This window comes from Palaemon carinicauda, chromosome 31 (assembly GCF_036898095.1).
Source record: "Palaemon carinicauda isolate YSFRI2023 chromosome 31, ASM3689809v2, whole genome shotgun sequence".
Lineage (NCBI taxonomy): Eukaryota > Metazoa > Arthropoda > Malacostraca > Decapoda > Palaemonidae > Palaemon > Palaemon carinicauda.
The window spans coordinates 79,200,873-79,216,075 of record NC_090755.1 but is presented as its reverse complement, the minus strand read 5'-3'; the positions used below and the strand labels follow the sequence as shown (position 1 = coordinate 79,216,075).

At 34.8% G+C, this 15,203-nt stretch overlaps 1 long non-coding RNA gene across 1 annotated transcript in view; it reads right to left on the bottom strand.

Moving 5' to 3' along the window:
* Nucleotides 1-10,651: 10,651 nt before the first annotated feature.
* Nucleotides 10,652-15,203, bottom strand: part of LOC137625029 (uncharacterized) — a 38,920-nt gene continuing 34,368 nt past the window's right edge. Inside the window, exons 2-3 of the long non-coding RNA XR_011040809.1 lie at nt 11,054-11,277; nt 10,652-10,871 (exon numbers count right to left, since the gene is read on the bottom strand). This is a non-coding gene — a long non-coding RNA (uncharacterized lncRNA). The remainder of the gene's footprint in view (nt 10,872-11,053; nt 11,278-15,203) is intronic.

Here is a 15,203-nt window from a genome sequence, read left to right as displayed (position 1 = left end):
TATATTTGGAAGATTTATATTAGGAAAGGTATAAGGAAGGACCTTTCTCACCGTGCGTCACAGGCCTCTTCCCAGAAATAGATTTTTCCTTCGTCAAAATCCCTTAATTGATGTATGCAAGTGGCCTCTGCTCTTATATTGCCAGTCTACCATTCTTAGATATGGTTATAGGTTACATAGACTTCCCAATTTACTGTCCTTTAAAACTGACAAAAATAAAATTTCTTAGCAATGAGGCATAAGTTATTAATTATCCCTCCCTGGAAACTTGAGATTGCCCTCGAATAGCAACATGACGAATGATGAAGTTCAACCTCCCTTTTTTTTAATATTTTTACAGACTGCTCTTAAATCCAGTGCTGTTGTTGGATTTGGATAACCAGTAATTCATATCGTTTGATTGTAAACATTCCCTTTAACATCGTCTATCTTTGTATCAGAGCTGTATATGATACTCTGACTGCTGTTAAAAAAAGTATCAATAATGAGAGAGGGTAATTTTACCATTGTAGTGATGCAAAAAGTGTCGTCCAGGCATTGACTGTTTTTGGTACAACCATCCTTTTAATTTCAAAAATTTTAGAGGCTGTATATTTGTAGTATTGCAAGCATTGATGTTAAGTTCTGCTGGGTTTCAGTTCATGTAGGTGTGGCAGGAAAGGAAGAGGCAGACAATTTACTTCCTGGGAGATGGAAACTTCCATGTATTGACTTTGCCTTATATCAAAATATCTCTTGGTGATATTTAGCACAATTTTTTTTAACGAGATAAATGCTTTACCGACATGGAAATACAATAAAAGAAGGTGGGTAAGTTTCCTCTGTCGGCTAAAAATTGGGGACATTTGTTTAACAATAATTCTTAATAACTGGCTGGTACTAACCCTTGTGGGATGATTGCTTGGTTTCCCTAACTGTTAGGCATTTACTAATTTAGTGGTCCCAGTCTGGGGGATCTTGGAGAATTACTCTTCTTTGGATCTCTTGGTGAGGATAACAGTTATATCCTCGCCAAGAATTTATATCATGCCAGTGGCATTTTCAAGTGCATAGTGGATGCTGGCATTGTTACTAGTTTTTAAGATTTAAAATCTTAAATATTTTATTAAGTTATTGATTCATATTTTTATAAATTAATCTTGAATTCTTTATTAATCATACTCCAAATAGCATAAAATAACCATTGTTGTTATAATGCCGGATAATTGCCAGTCATTAGTTTCTCTTTCTCAATGAGGTGTATGCATGGCAGGTATCTGAAAAATGTTTACAATACGTTTGATATCTGGGGGATTAAACAGATTTTAATATCTGATAGTAACTTAGGGATGGTCATATTTCTTGAACTTTCAAAACTATAAAACATCTGTTTTCTAGGAGCTGAATTGGGAATGTGAACGTTGAAATTAATTCCAGGAATAGACTACATGCTTGAATAATTTTTTCTTAAAATGAACAAACCACTGACAATGATGATTAATGCATTATTTTGTTCTTTTAGAAATCAAAATAAAGAAAACGGTCCGCTTTCCCCGTGTTTCCAAGTGACGGATCATCAAGATAAATTGGCAGGAGGCAACCAAGCTGATTATTGCTAGTGCAGAGGACTCTGTCGACCCTTTGAGCTCTGATATGAACCACACAGTTCTGTGAATTGGCCTACTTTAACTCTCTGAAAGTGTCAAGTACAAAATGGAGTTGCAAGTTCTCTACTAAAGGAAATCTGATTGAGAATTATTGTGAATTTATTACTTCTAAGTGAACAGGTAAGCCAGAAACACTGCTGCTAGTATGCCTTGTGTGTGGGTTTTGACTTTGAGCCTGAATATCTGAATATTGCTTAAATTGTTTTGTTAGTTTATCTTATTAGTGGCTTTTAATAGTCTTATAATTTCATTTAGAAAGCAACCATGTCTGGTATAAATATTTTCAAAATTAGGAAATAAAAAATAATTGTTTTCCAAAGCAAATTGTTTAGTGTAAATTTTCCCTTGATATTTTTTACACACGGGTATTTGAAAGTATAAAGTACTAGAAAGCTCTCAGGAAATAAAGCTTTTAAAGACTTTTTTAAACGATGGGAAAATATCTGCTAGATATTTTATACAACTTCAAATTAGTTTATTGAAATAGCATATCTTTTGCCGAGGGGATTCAAACATTATAAGTAAAGTACAGTAATGTTTTTATTGAAGTGAGGGTAAAATGTTTAAAATCAAGTTTTTACTATCATATACTTTAATTCTTAAAAAATTTTCAAGTACAATAAATTCTGAATGTTGATCCTGTAATTTTTTATTCACCTGATGTTCATATTGCCAATTCCTGAGACATTTAGTTTTGTCAAAATTTCCCTTATCCCTTATTGCACATTTTTTATCAATCTAATGAGTTGTGTGTATTCTGCTTTACTTAATGAATTAATTTTATCTAGAGAATACAATAAGCTTAGTTGTAGAATTAAGATGAAAGTGAGTTTTCATTGTTAAAATAAAAGAATTTTTCAAGTCTGGTGTAAAATGGCCTTGCGTTTACCCCCCCCCCCCATGTCTGTTCTTATATTTTCCATGTACTTGGAAACAAAAGTAAATTTAACTTCTTATGATTACATGTTTACAGGAGACAATAAACACTAAGTTTATCAAGAAAATATGTATTTAATTCAATCTTTCTTATACAAGTTAAATAGTTGTCTTGCTATCTATCTTTCACTCCAGGTTTATATGTCTATGATCTCCATCTCCACACTGGGGCCTTAAGTTTGTAGCAGCCTACAATTTTATAGCATCCTGGAAACGGTTCAACTGATCGACCAGAAAAGTTAGTGTCACCTGCAAGGACCTCAAGTTTCACTCCCACCCATTCAGAGGACAGTTGTGCTATTTTGGTTAACAATTAAACTAATTCTGTGCATGTCGAAAACAGTTCCTGAAAAGAAAACCATTTCAGTTAAGGAATGAAGAATAAAATGTGAAATTCACAATACTATTATTAAACTCAAAATTATGCTGGTACATTAAATTTTTATTCACCAAATAAATTTCAATAAGATGAGAAAACTAAAAATTTTGATACTGAAATTGTGACAGGCCTCCCCCTTACAATAGAAAAAAAAAATATATATTCTAATTTTTATTCACAAAATAAATTCCAATAAGATGAGAAAACTAAAAATTTTGATACTGAAATTGTGACAGGCTTTTCCCCTTAAAATAGAATAATAACTTGAACTCAATATAAATTGATCCTCCCCATAATTAAGAAAGGATGAAAATTTTTTTAAAGGTACAGCTTGCTTGCATAGTCAGACCTAAGAGACATGGTAGGAAAAATGGAGCTTTTCCACACTTGTACATAATTGTGAGTTCTGAAACTAATAATTTCTAGAAGCCTAAGGAAAAGGTTTTACACTTGGGTTAATTTGGAGATGCATTTTTTTTCTGACCTTATTTCCTGTCAGACACAGTTCACTTCAGTTGTTGCATCATGGAGGAGGAAATTGAGGATCACCTTTTTGCACCCACCATGTTCATCCCTACTATTGGAATAGGAAGGAAGGATGAGTGAGGAATGAATTTCTCTCCGAAGGAAAAAAGGCTGAGAAAAATGTGCACGGCTGAATTGTCTAACAAAGACACATTGTTGACATGTACTTGCATGTACTCTTAAATTTATGAAAATTCATAAGATTGTGACATTTGAAGAGATTGATCAATCTGGGACAAGAAGCCTTGCAGGAAAAGCCATCAACAGACAAAATATACTCCCTAATGAGGTCTAACGGATGACAATTTAATCTCCCCCTTGACAGAACTTGGCACAAAATGAATTTGTCATTCTTGAGCTGTTTCCAATTGATCAGATTCTCAAGGAAGAGAAACATTTTAAACTTCGTAACCGCATTAGAATAAACTTACAAGCTACAAGTATTGTGCATGTTCCAGAAATAATATACCTCCAATGCCAACTTAGCAGAGATAATAGAACATATTTTCATATGCTTAGTCAAAAGGTGTCACATCCGCTAATACCATTGCTCTGGGCACTGAAGCCATAAAACTATCTCTGTTGATATCAGAGGATCATTCTGAAGGATATACTAAGTTAACCTCTGCCCATCCAAGAATCGTTATAAAACTTAGGAGGGGATAATGTTACTCCTTGCTCACACTAGTATCGAGAAAAACTGCTTGATCAAACTTGGAAGGCTTCTCCAACCAAAGGGTGAAGATGAGGTGATCATGATGCCTTCAGCTGCCACACTGTGCCTTCAAGCAAAGTCACTTCAGATTAGCAGCTCTTAATGTTTCAGATGTCTGGAGGTGCTGTCAAAGCTGTGCTATCCTGGGGAAGACTTGCTTCTTGCAGGTGTGACAAGACCGTTTTGCTGATGCCTGAAGGTATAATAATATTACGGTGGAGGGGGAGCTGATAACCGATAAATATACCTCGGAGTGACCTGGAGAGTTTTATAGGCATTACCAGATAGAATTCCTAGTCTCCTTACTTAACTTCTTCTCCAAGTCCCTTGGCTAAAGCAGACCAGGGGGATAAACTAGCAACTGTAGAAAATTAGACACACATGGTGCTCTTATTTATTCTACCTACTCTTGCAGATGGAGAATACCCGAGCCTATATGGTGGCGAGGCTAGCACTTGGAATACCTCAACCGGTGAATATATTATTTTACACTTTGTTAAAAATGTGCTGGATTTGCTTGATTAAGATGGTGAGGTTCTGGTGGATAAAATGGCAAGGATCTGGAAGGTTGACCCAAAACGGCAAATAGCCCCTGCAGAAGCCCTCTATTGAATGGGAGAAGGAAACTTCTTCTGCAGCATTGTTTTAAGATATCAACAGCCAGCTGCTACTGTGGAGACTTAACAGGCTTTGAGAGCAAATGCTGCTGAAGCTTATCTTCCAATACAAGATCCTTTAATAGCCAATTGAAGGCCAGAGAACTACTGCAAACCTTTCTGCCCTACACATAAGACAAGGTGAGGTCATAAACGATGCTAACAGATCGGGAGCATATATCTCCACTATCTGATGGCTGAAATTAAAGTGAACAGCTGTAAGCTGGGAAGTCTGGTTACACCTTTACAATATTGATATTTGCGGAACAGGTTATATATATATAGGCGTTGCTTAAAAGAACTTGAGATTAAAAATACTAAAAATACAGATTAATTCATGTAATTGTAGCAGGAAAACTTTTTTGTATTGATGATCTGTGGAAAAGTTGTACACATGTGAAAAATTATGCTCACAAAGCTATGAAATGCTATGTAATAGATGTTTTCTCATTCTGAAAGTGAATTGAGATACACAGTAGCTATATAAATAAAAATAAATTACAGTCCACAGTATTTTTTTCATAAAATTTATGATCACTTTCATGTGTCCATTGTAAATCCATCAATATATATAAATTAAAGTTTAATAAATAATATTTATTTTCTGTTTTTTATCTGCTTCACTCACATTTACTTTAAAGTTCATTATGATAACTAAATACTGTACAAACTATTCTCTTTTCCTTGAACAAAAACTATTGGCACCAAGAATTTTAAGTAATTGAAAAAGAAAATTACAGTAAAATACCTACCTAATAAGTTGGCCTTGAAGGAAGTTGAAATGACGTCAAATCCCTAGGGTATCAGTGTCATTAATATTATGTGAAGAGGACAGCTGTGAATTCCATTCAAAAACTTGATCAGGTTGTACCAAACTCCAGCTTGGCTTCTTTAATGTGTAGCAACCGATAGTCGTGAGTTTTGATAATCTTCACATGAAATCACTGATGATGATAGTGACCCTGGAAATAAAAGGAAAAACTATATACCATAAAGAATAGGCACTTGCATGCAAATAGCAAAAGACAATTGACACGGCATGAAATTAAAACCCTAGAAACATAAATGAAATTCCTAGATTGTATATTAAAAAATGTTCCACCCCAAACTCACATATAACTTTCAGAGCAGTCTTTACTCAACATACATATAAAGCCCTTCATATTGATGGGGATCAGGTTTTTACAGCAATAATTTAAATTAACTTCTCATTTAGCAACCCTCGTTTAATAATAATTCAAATATAAAAAGATTGTCAGCCTGTTCAACATAAAAACATTTGCTGCAATTTTGAATTTTTTAAAGTTCTATTGATTCAACTACCCAATTAGGAAGATCATTCCACAACCAGGTCTGACTTTTAGAATTAACTGCATATCTGAATGTGGAAGATTGTCAGAATTATGAAAATCTTATGCCACATTCATAGCAAACTAATAGAACAACAGTGCCAAAGATTAACACCTCAGAATAGATCGATCCCTGAAGGTAGAATAATATTAGGGTGGAGGGGGAAGCTGATGATCGATAAATATATCTCGGGGTGACCTGGAGAGTTTATTAGGCATTACCTGATGGAAATGTCCACCCCAGAAGCTTCTTGAATGGGGGTAGGTGCTACTTTTGTGAAACAACACAACCTGCTTTTTCTTTTTCAATTTGCAGCACCAGGCGAGTTGTCAAATCAAGGAAGAAGTTGGTGGGTACTTGGAAAAGTTACAACAGTTCCAGAGGAATGATACTCAGTTTTGAAGTTGAAGCACAGAATTCCTAGTCTCCTTACTCAACTTCTTCACTAAGTACCTTGGCTAAAGCAGACCAGGGGATAAACTAGCAACTGTAGAAAATTAAGACACACTTGGTGCTCTTATTTATTCTACCCACTCTTGCAGATGGAGAATGCCTGAGCATGGTGGCGTGGCTAGCACTTGAAATACCTCAACCGGTGAATATTATTTTACACTGTTAAAAATGTGCTGGATTGCGCGATTCAGAAGCTTTGCTTGATTAAGATGGTGAGGTTCTGCTGGATAAAATGGCAAGGATCTGGAAGGCAGTTGTCTACAATATACCTCCAAAGAGGAAGACTGGTGTAAAGGTTGACCCAAAAGGGCAAATAGCCCCTGCAGAAGTCCTCTGTTGAATGGGAGAAGGAAACTACTTCTGCATTGTTCTAAGATATTACAGCCAGCTGCTACTGTGGAGACTTAACAGGCTTTGAGAGCAAATGCTGCTGAAGCTTATCTTCCAATACGAGATCCTTTAATAGCCAAGTGAAGGCCAGAGAACTACTGCAAAACTTTCTGCCCTACACATAAGACAAGGTGAGGTCATAAACGATGCTAACAGATCGGGAGCATACATCTCCACTATCTGATGGCTGAAATTAAAGTGAACAGCTGTAAGCTGGGGAGTCTGGTTACACCTTTACAATATTGATATTTGCGGAGCAGGTTATATATATAGGCGTTGCTTAAAGAACTTGAGATAAAATACAGATTAATTCATGCAATTGTAGCAGAAAAACTTTTTGTATTGGTGATCTGTGGAAAAGTTGTCCACGTGTGAAAAATTATGCTCGCAAAGCTATGAAATACTATGTAATAAATAGATGTTCTCTCATCCTGATATTGAATTGTGATACACAGTAGCTATATAAATAAAAAAAACTATTTTGTTCATGAAATTTTTAATCACTTTCATCCATTGTAAATCCATCAATGTATATTATAAATTAAAGTTTAATAAATAATATCCTATTTTCTGTTTTTTATCTGCTTCACTCCCATTTACTTTAAAGTTTCATTATGATAAGTAAATACTGCACAAACTATCAAGTAATTTGCATTGTTATCCTACGTAATATAAAGTTTATCATATTGAAAAAGAAAATTACTGTAAAATACCTACCTAATAATGGCCTTGAAGGAAGTAGAAATGACGTCGAATAGGGTATCATTGTCATAAACATTATGAGAAGAGGACAGCTGTGAATTCCATTCAAAAACTTGATCAGGTTGTACCAAACTCCAGCTTGGCTTCGTTAATGTGTAAAAAATAAAAAAATCAGCAACCAATAGTCATGAGTTTTGAAAATCTAAACATGAAATCTCTGATGATGATAGTGACCCTGGAAATAAAAGGAAAAACTATATACCATAAAAAATAGGCACTTGCATGCAAATAGCAAAAGACAATTGACACTGCATGAAATTAAAACCCTATAACGTAAATGAAATTCCTAGATTGTATATTAGAAAATGTTCCACCCCCCAACTCATATAACCTTTAGAGCAGTCTTTACTCAACATAAATATAAAGCCCTTCATATTGATGGGGATCAGGTTTTTACAGCAATAATCTAAATTAACTTCTCATTTAGCAACCACTCGTTTAATAATAATTCAAATATAAAAAGACTATTGTCAGCCTGTTCAACATAAAAACATTTGCTGCAATTTTGAACTTTTTAAAGTTCTATCGATTCAACTACCCAATTAGGAAGATCATTCCACAACCAGGTCTGACTTTTAGAATTAACTGCATATCTGAATGTGAAAGATTGTCAGAATTATGAAAATCTTATGCCACATTCATAGCAAACTAATAGAACAACAGTGCCAAAGATTAACAACTCAGAATAGATCGATCCATGACAACCTTAACAGACTTTTTCCCCAGTAGGCCAAATTTTTGTGCAATTGCAGAAAAGACAATCGTAAGGCTTTTCTCAAAAGTAAACTTGCTCTCTAATCACGCCTGAAATTTTATCAAGTCATGCCGAGTTAAAGAAATATAGAAATGCTGAAAGCTGCATCATCTGCATATAAAACAAGCTCACTGTATGGCCCATTAACAACAACCTCTTGCAATCTAATAAAAATTTCAAGTCATTTGATTTATTAGCAAAAATTATGATTAAAAAAAAATTAAGTACATTTTTCCCCAATTATACAACACCTATTGTATTAAATCTAATATCATAAAAACTACTTTATAAACCGAACAATTCTGTCAACCGGAATTTTGATTCCCCCCCCATTTTTTTTTTTTACGAATTTTTATTTTTCTTTCCTCGTCTAGACGCAAAATAATCGTGAAAAAGAAAGTGAAAATAAAATCAAAATTCCGCTTAACGGAATTGTTGAATTTTTATTCTTCTTTTCAATGACATCTTTCTCTCTAATATCAAACAACAAAATAAGTGAGAAAAATATACCTATGTTTTTGAGTTATGAGCTCCCAAAGATTTGCAACATATTTTTGCTTCTTTTCTTAAAGAAATCAAGGTAACATTATTATAACTTTTATAGCCTATTCCTACATAAAAGCACCCTAAACGAGGCATTTGAACCCTCAGTTTACTATTCCTATGTTACGAGTTGCCAGCGATCTCTCATTGTTGCCAGTGTTTTAGTTAGCAGGTTTCAGCTTTGTACTCTTATTCATGTTTCCCTCTCTTCTTGGTTCTTTTTTCTTGTTCTCCACTTTTTGTTCTTTCTATCACCTTTTGTAACATTGACATTGCTATAAAGTTCCAGAGGACGTTGTGAAAGCACAATCTACATACGAACTCTAAGTAAACAAATACATGCATTATAACCTATCTAGATAAAACCAAGTTCATTTATAAACTTAGTAAAAGATTAATTTCTCATGAATATCAAGCATAGTTTATGTTCTTTTTAAAGATGCCAGATAACTTCAAATCATTCATTCGTGTTCTTCACATAATTGTATTACAAATTAATTAGCAAAACAATCCTTATCCTTGAATAGTGTTAGTTAGAACTTTTATATTTTTTCACACTACTGTAGTATATGAATAAGTTTTGTTTTGTTATTTTCTTTAATAATTAAATATTATATAATCTTTCTTTCTTTATTTTCATAATCTCATCATGAATCTATTATTTGCTTGTTGGATCCCCTTACCTATCTGAACCCCTGGTTCAGTTAGTCAACAGCGAAGACAGGACTTGGGTCGCTAAATACATGGGAAGTCCACGTGCTACACCAAATGCAGCCCACTAACCATGTCTCTACAAAAAGTTTTAAAAACACTCGCATGATACTATGTACAGATAATACTGCCGAGTGCTAATTGGAGAGAATTTAGGTCTCATCAATGTGGGGGAAATAAGCTTTAGCCAATCAAAAATAATCATTTAAACACAGGGTAGGCAATGAATGGGCACCACAAGACTTTCAGCGCAACTTGTGCTAGTCTTGTTATTACTTGTTTTGTCAACAAAACTTGCACATATTAAGTGAACATTTTCCTCCCAAGCCTATAAAATGCTCATAATCAGATTTGATTTTTTATGCTCAATACTGTAGATTTTCTGGTGCAGTTACTAGTAAATTGAGGTAGTATACTGTATATAAAAAATTCAATCTTTAAGAAAACTTAACCTAGTTCATTTTCATAAATGATTTGACCACTATAGCATTCATATTAAATTGTACTTCATAAATCTATATAAAATGAATGTTTAATAAATATCCTATTTTCTGTTTTTATCTGCTTCACTCATTTATTTTCAAGTGCCATTTTGACTAATTCAAAAGGAATATTAACCCTTCCAATATACTGTTCCTCTGCACAGAAATTAATTTTCAAGAGTCCCAGGTCCTTTTTGAGGGGCATCTCAACTCATCATTAAACAAAAACAAGTGGTGCCAAGAAATTTTAGCAATTTTTCAACATATATTAATTTACTTCGCACTGCTATTACATAGTTGAAATTTTTAATAAGTCAAATATGGAAAAAATTACTCTAAAATACCTTACATATGGGCCTGAAGGAATTTGAAATCTCAAGACGTCGAATACACCCTAAGGGATTCAAAGTGTTACGATCTGAAGACGGCTGCAATATTCGATTAAAAACTAAAATCAGGTTTTGCAGAACTCCAGCTTGCTTCCTTCAATTATGATAATGAAAATATCAGCAACCCAACCTCATGAGTTATGATCATCTTCACAAGTAATCACTATGATGATAATAGCCCTGCAAATAAATGAAAAAAAAATACACTTTCTGGGGGGGCATCTTAACTCATCATTAAACAAAAACAAGTGGTGCCGAGAAATTTTAGAAATTTTTCAACATTTACATTCATTTCCTTTGCACTGCTATTACATAGCTCAAATTTTTAAAAAGTAAAAAATAAAAAAATTACTGTAAAATACCTCACATATGGACCTGAAGGAATTTGAAATCTCAAGACGTCGAATACACCCAATGGGATTCAAAGGGTTACGATCTGAAGACGGCTGCGATATTCGATTAAAAACTAAAATCAGGTTTTCAGAACTCCAGCTTGGATCCTTCAATTATGATTATGAAAATATCAGCAACCCAAGCTCACAAGTTATGATCATCTTCACGAGTAATCACTATGATGATAATAGCCCTGCAAATAAATGAAAAAATATGAAATGAACCTGTGCCATAAAATTATGAGCACTCATTAAACAGGTAATACAAATGACACTACACCGCATGAAGTTAAATCCCTAAAAAGCAGAATAATACTCCCACATTAGCATCCCAAACTATCATTTTGAGCAGTCTTTATTCAACACAAAGGCCTTCAAATTAACGGGGATCAGGTTGACATTCCAACAAACACCTATTTTTCCAATACTGTATGGAAGTCCTCGAGTATCAAGAACCCTTGCTGCCATTACAAATCATTACTGTATGAGTGAGAGCCCTCACTGCTATCACAGTCATTGCTGAGTGCATGATCAAACCTCCATTCTACAGTATGCATCTAAATATAGTCTATAAGGAAAGTATATTATATAGGATAGAATTCAAGATTTTACTGAAATGTCACCATTATTTACCTTTGTCAATTACAATCTTTTACTTCATTAAGTTATTTAAACAAATTTTGAACATTAACTACATAATTTCTTGAGTGTAGTTTGATTTGTCAAATGTAAGTAAAAATGCCACCAGGAATCATGTAATGCATTTCAAAAGATAAAAATGCCAACTCTGAAAGTTGGGTTACTAGGAGTTTTTCAATATGCAACAGACTAACTTCTCGGCTCTATTTTAGTTTCTCCAATATGTTTTGAGCAGCCATATGGTTTAATATAATATTCTTAACAGAATACTCTGAATAGGCTACACTCTCAAGATGGACCATTCCCCTGCATCAAGCTTGACATATGACAACTTTAATAGCCAAGCCAAGGCAGTTACCTACAACATTAACAAGTACTTATTAGAAGAAATGAGAAATTTGTAGAGATGATGCATCCATGGGAGAATACATTTAAAACCTTATGCCCTCCCTTATTGGCTTTTTTTTTCACCACATTGAGTATAGTAGAGCAAAGATCTGTGATAGTTATTTTAATGCTTGTAATGCTCTATGCTACAAGTGCATGTGAATTCAAATAGAAAACAGAAAGATTCTGATAATGAATGACCTAATAATGTTAAATTCTATGGAATAACTATACTGCGAAGATATTCCAATAGGGATTAGAGATGTGCATGAGATAAACGAAAGAGAAAATGGTTATAAACTAACACTGAGGTAGTTTGGATACATGAGAAGGTATGAGGATCTGGCAAGTCAGAAAACCAGTTAATACATTATGCAGCAGAACACAATAAGGCCAAGGAAATTTTTGAAAATATTAAGAATAATGAAAAAAATGTGACAATGACAAACTGGTGATATATTAAATTGGTTTACATGAAACCAAGACAATACAGTACAAATATTTTCAAATAAGATAAATTTAAGAGAAAATTTTAATTTTTTCCTAACTATACAAACCTAAGTCTTCTATACAAGATCAGGACAGATTTCTGTAAAGCTGGAGTATACAGCCATTGAACTTTTATGAGGTGTACACAATTAGTCAGTACTTACCATCAGGGAGTGGGAAGCCCCGCCCCACTGCCTGTTCACTGAGCACTCACTCTGATTGCAGCTGGGACTTCATACAGGTAGGTGATGGTGGGAAGGTATGAAAAGGACTCAGGTTTGCATTATTATTATTAATAGCTAAGCTACAATCCTAGTTGGAAAAGCAAGATGCTATAAGGCCAGGGAAAATAACCCAGTAAGGAAGGGAAATAAGGAAATAAATTATATAAGAAGTAATGAAATTAAAATAAAATATTTTAAAAACATTAAAACAGATATTTGATTCATAAACTTCTGAAGTTCTACAGATTCAACTACCAGATTAGGAAGATCATTCTTCAGGAAAAATAAAAATTATCTCTAAATTTGACATTTGTTCCGGTACGAATACAAACATTCATCCTTTACACAGGAGACTCATCCTTAAATGGCAGGAAGTCCCTATTCCAACTGGTTGAGTACTTATCCTAGGCTACCAAAACTAACTCAGACCCTTGTCAGTGGTGCAGAATTAAGTGTCTTTACAGCTTCTGCATTGACAGTTTGGCAATACCATCAAGTCCTTGGCCTTTGCAATGAAGGGTGCAGAATAGAAACAGTAGTAACAAGAAGGCATATACTGTATCAATCAATGGGTTTGCCTAGTTACAAATCTCTGCATATTAACAATGGGGCATATATATAAATGAGTTTGCCTAGTTAGAACACCCCTTCGTAAGGAATGTGAGGAATAACAATTATTATTACTGTTACCTTAGCAGTAAAAATAACCCAGTAAAGAGAATAAATTAGGAAACAAAATTACAATTAATAATTAGTATAAACTATTTCAATAACAGAAATAACATAAAAATAGATTTGTCATATAAACTTATCTCTCAACAAGACAAATACTATACATTCGCTGCAAGTTTGAATTTCTGAAGTTCTACCAATTCAACTGCCTTATTAATAAGGTTCAAGACACTCCTCCTACGGCAGAATCGTGGAAAAGCATAGATGTTGAGGTTGTCCTTGGGATGCTGGAAGGCATCCTTGATCCCTGCTTTTGGGTTTTGTACCAGTGCGCAGTACTGTATATTGGAAGCTTCCGATTTAATGAGGCTGCAAATAGGGAATGTCAACGAACCTCAAAATGTCAGGACTTTGTTTGTTATCTAAAGATGCAAAGACTATTCTGACCCCACAATCTGCATCCTCCTGCTCAGTTTGATTATCAAGATGTTCATTTTGCCTAGAATAAAGTGGGCTGTTAGAGTGGTTGAGTCGAGCACTACCCACTCATGGATTTCTACTGCTAGTCAGAAAAGTGGCAGACACAATACAGTATTGCCTTGTTTGTTTATCCATGCTACTACAGTGGTTTTGTCACTCGTTGCACCAACACCACTAAGTGCCCAGTCAAAAAAGGGTAAAAGTGTTGGGAGCATGAGGACAGCATCTCAAAGCTCCAATATGTTGACTTGGCATCATTTCAGGTCAGTACTTTGTGTTGTAGGAGGCGAGCTCCCCACCCTTCCTTCAACGGATCTGTGAATAGACAATGTTCTGGTGGAAGTTAGAACAGAACAGGCAAACCCTTTAAAAAGATCGTCTCATTTAGCCTTATCAGATTAAGTCTGGAATGCTCTCCTATCAGAAATAATGCTGAGGGGTGTTGTTGCTTGTGACCAGCGTCTCCGGCTCACAAGTGGTTGTGATCGTTCGAAATGAGATATTCAAGGGAGGCTAGGTGTCCCAGCAACTTTTGTCAAACCTCTGCTGCCAGATGGTGCCATTAAAGGAAAGGTAGAGCCACCTCTCAATAGTTTACCAGACTGTACGGAGATGGGAAGAGTTTTCCTATAACATAACTACATACCCGATTCACCCCCAAATCATTACAAATGGAAAGAAGCTAGTTTTCCGAATCTGCCAAGACTAACCAATGATCTGGGTAACACAGTAGATGAATGCCATTGGTGTGTGCTCATGCAGAAACTATTTGTTGCAAACTTCCCGAGCTGTTGAGAAATGAAAACAAAGGACTTTGAATGGGTGCATTCCGCTCGCTAGGATGAATCTGAGGTATTTCTTGGAGTCGGGATGGATTAGGATCTAAAAGTATCATTTCATTTAAGTTTATAGTCCTCTTGAAGTTTAACTGTTTGATTGCATGCCTGGTTGTGCTTGGATTCTCAACCTAGAAAGAGGATTGTAGAACAAACTTGTTCAGGGCTGAGAGGTCCATGACTGGTCTTCAGCCTCTAGACGTCTTTTGTACAAAAAAAAAAAAAAAAGAAAAAAAAAGAGTAGACTGAAGAAACCTGAAGACCCATTTACAACCTTTTGGAGAGTGCCCACCTCCAGCATGGCTTGGACTTCTGACAGAACGATCCATAGTGGAATGACGATGCCGTCTAAAATCCACTGTTTCACCTCATGATACCGCCACCTCATTCATC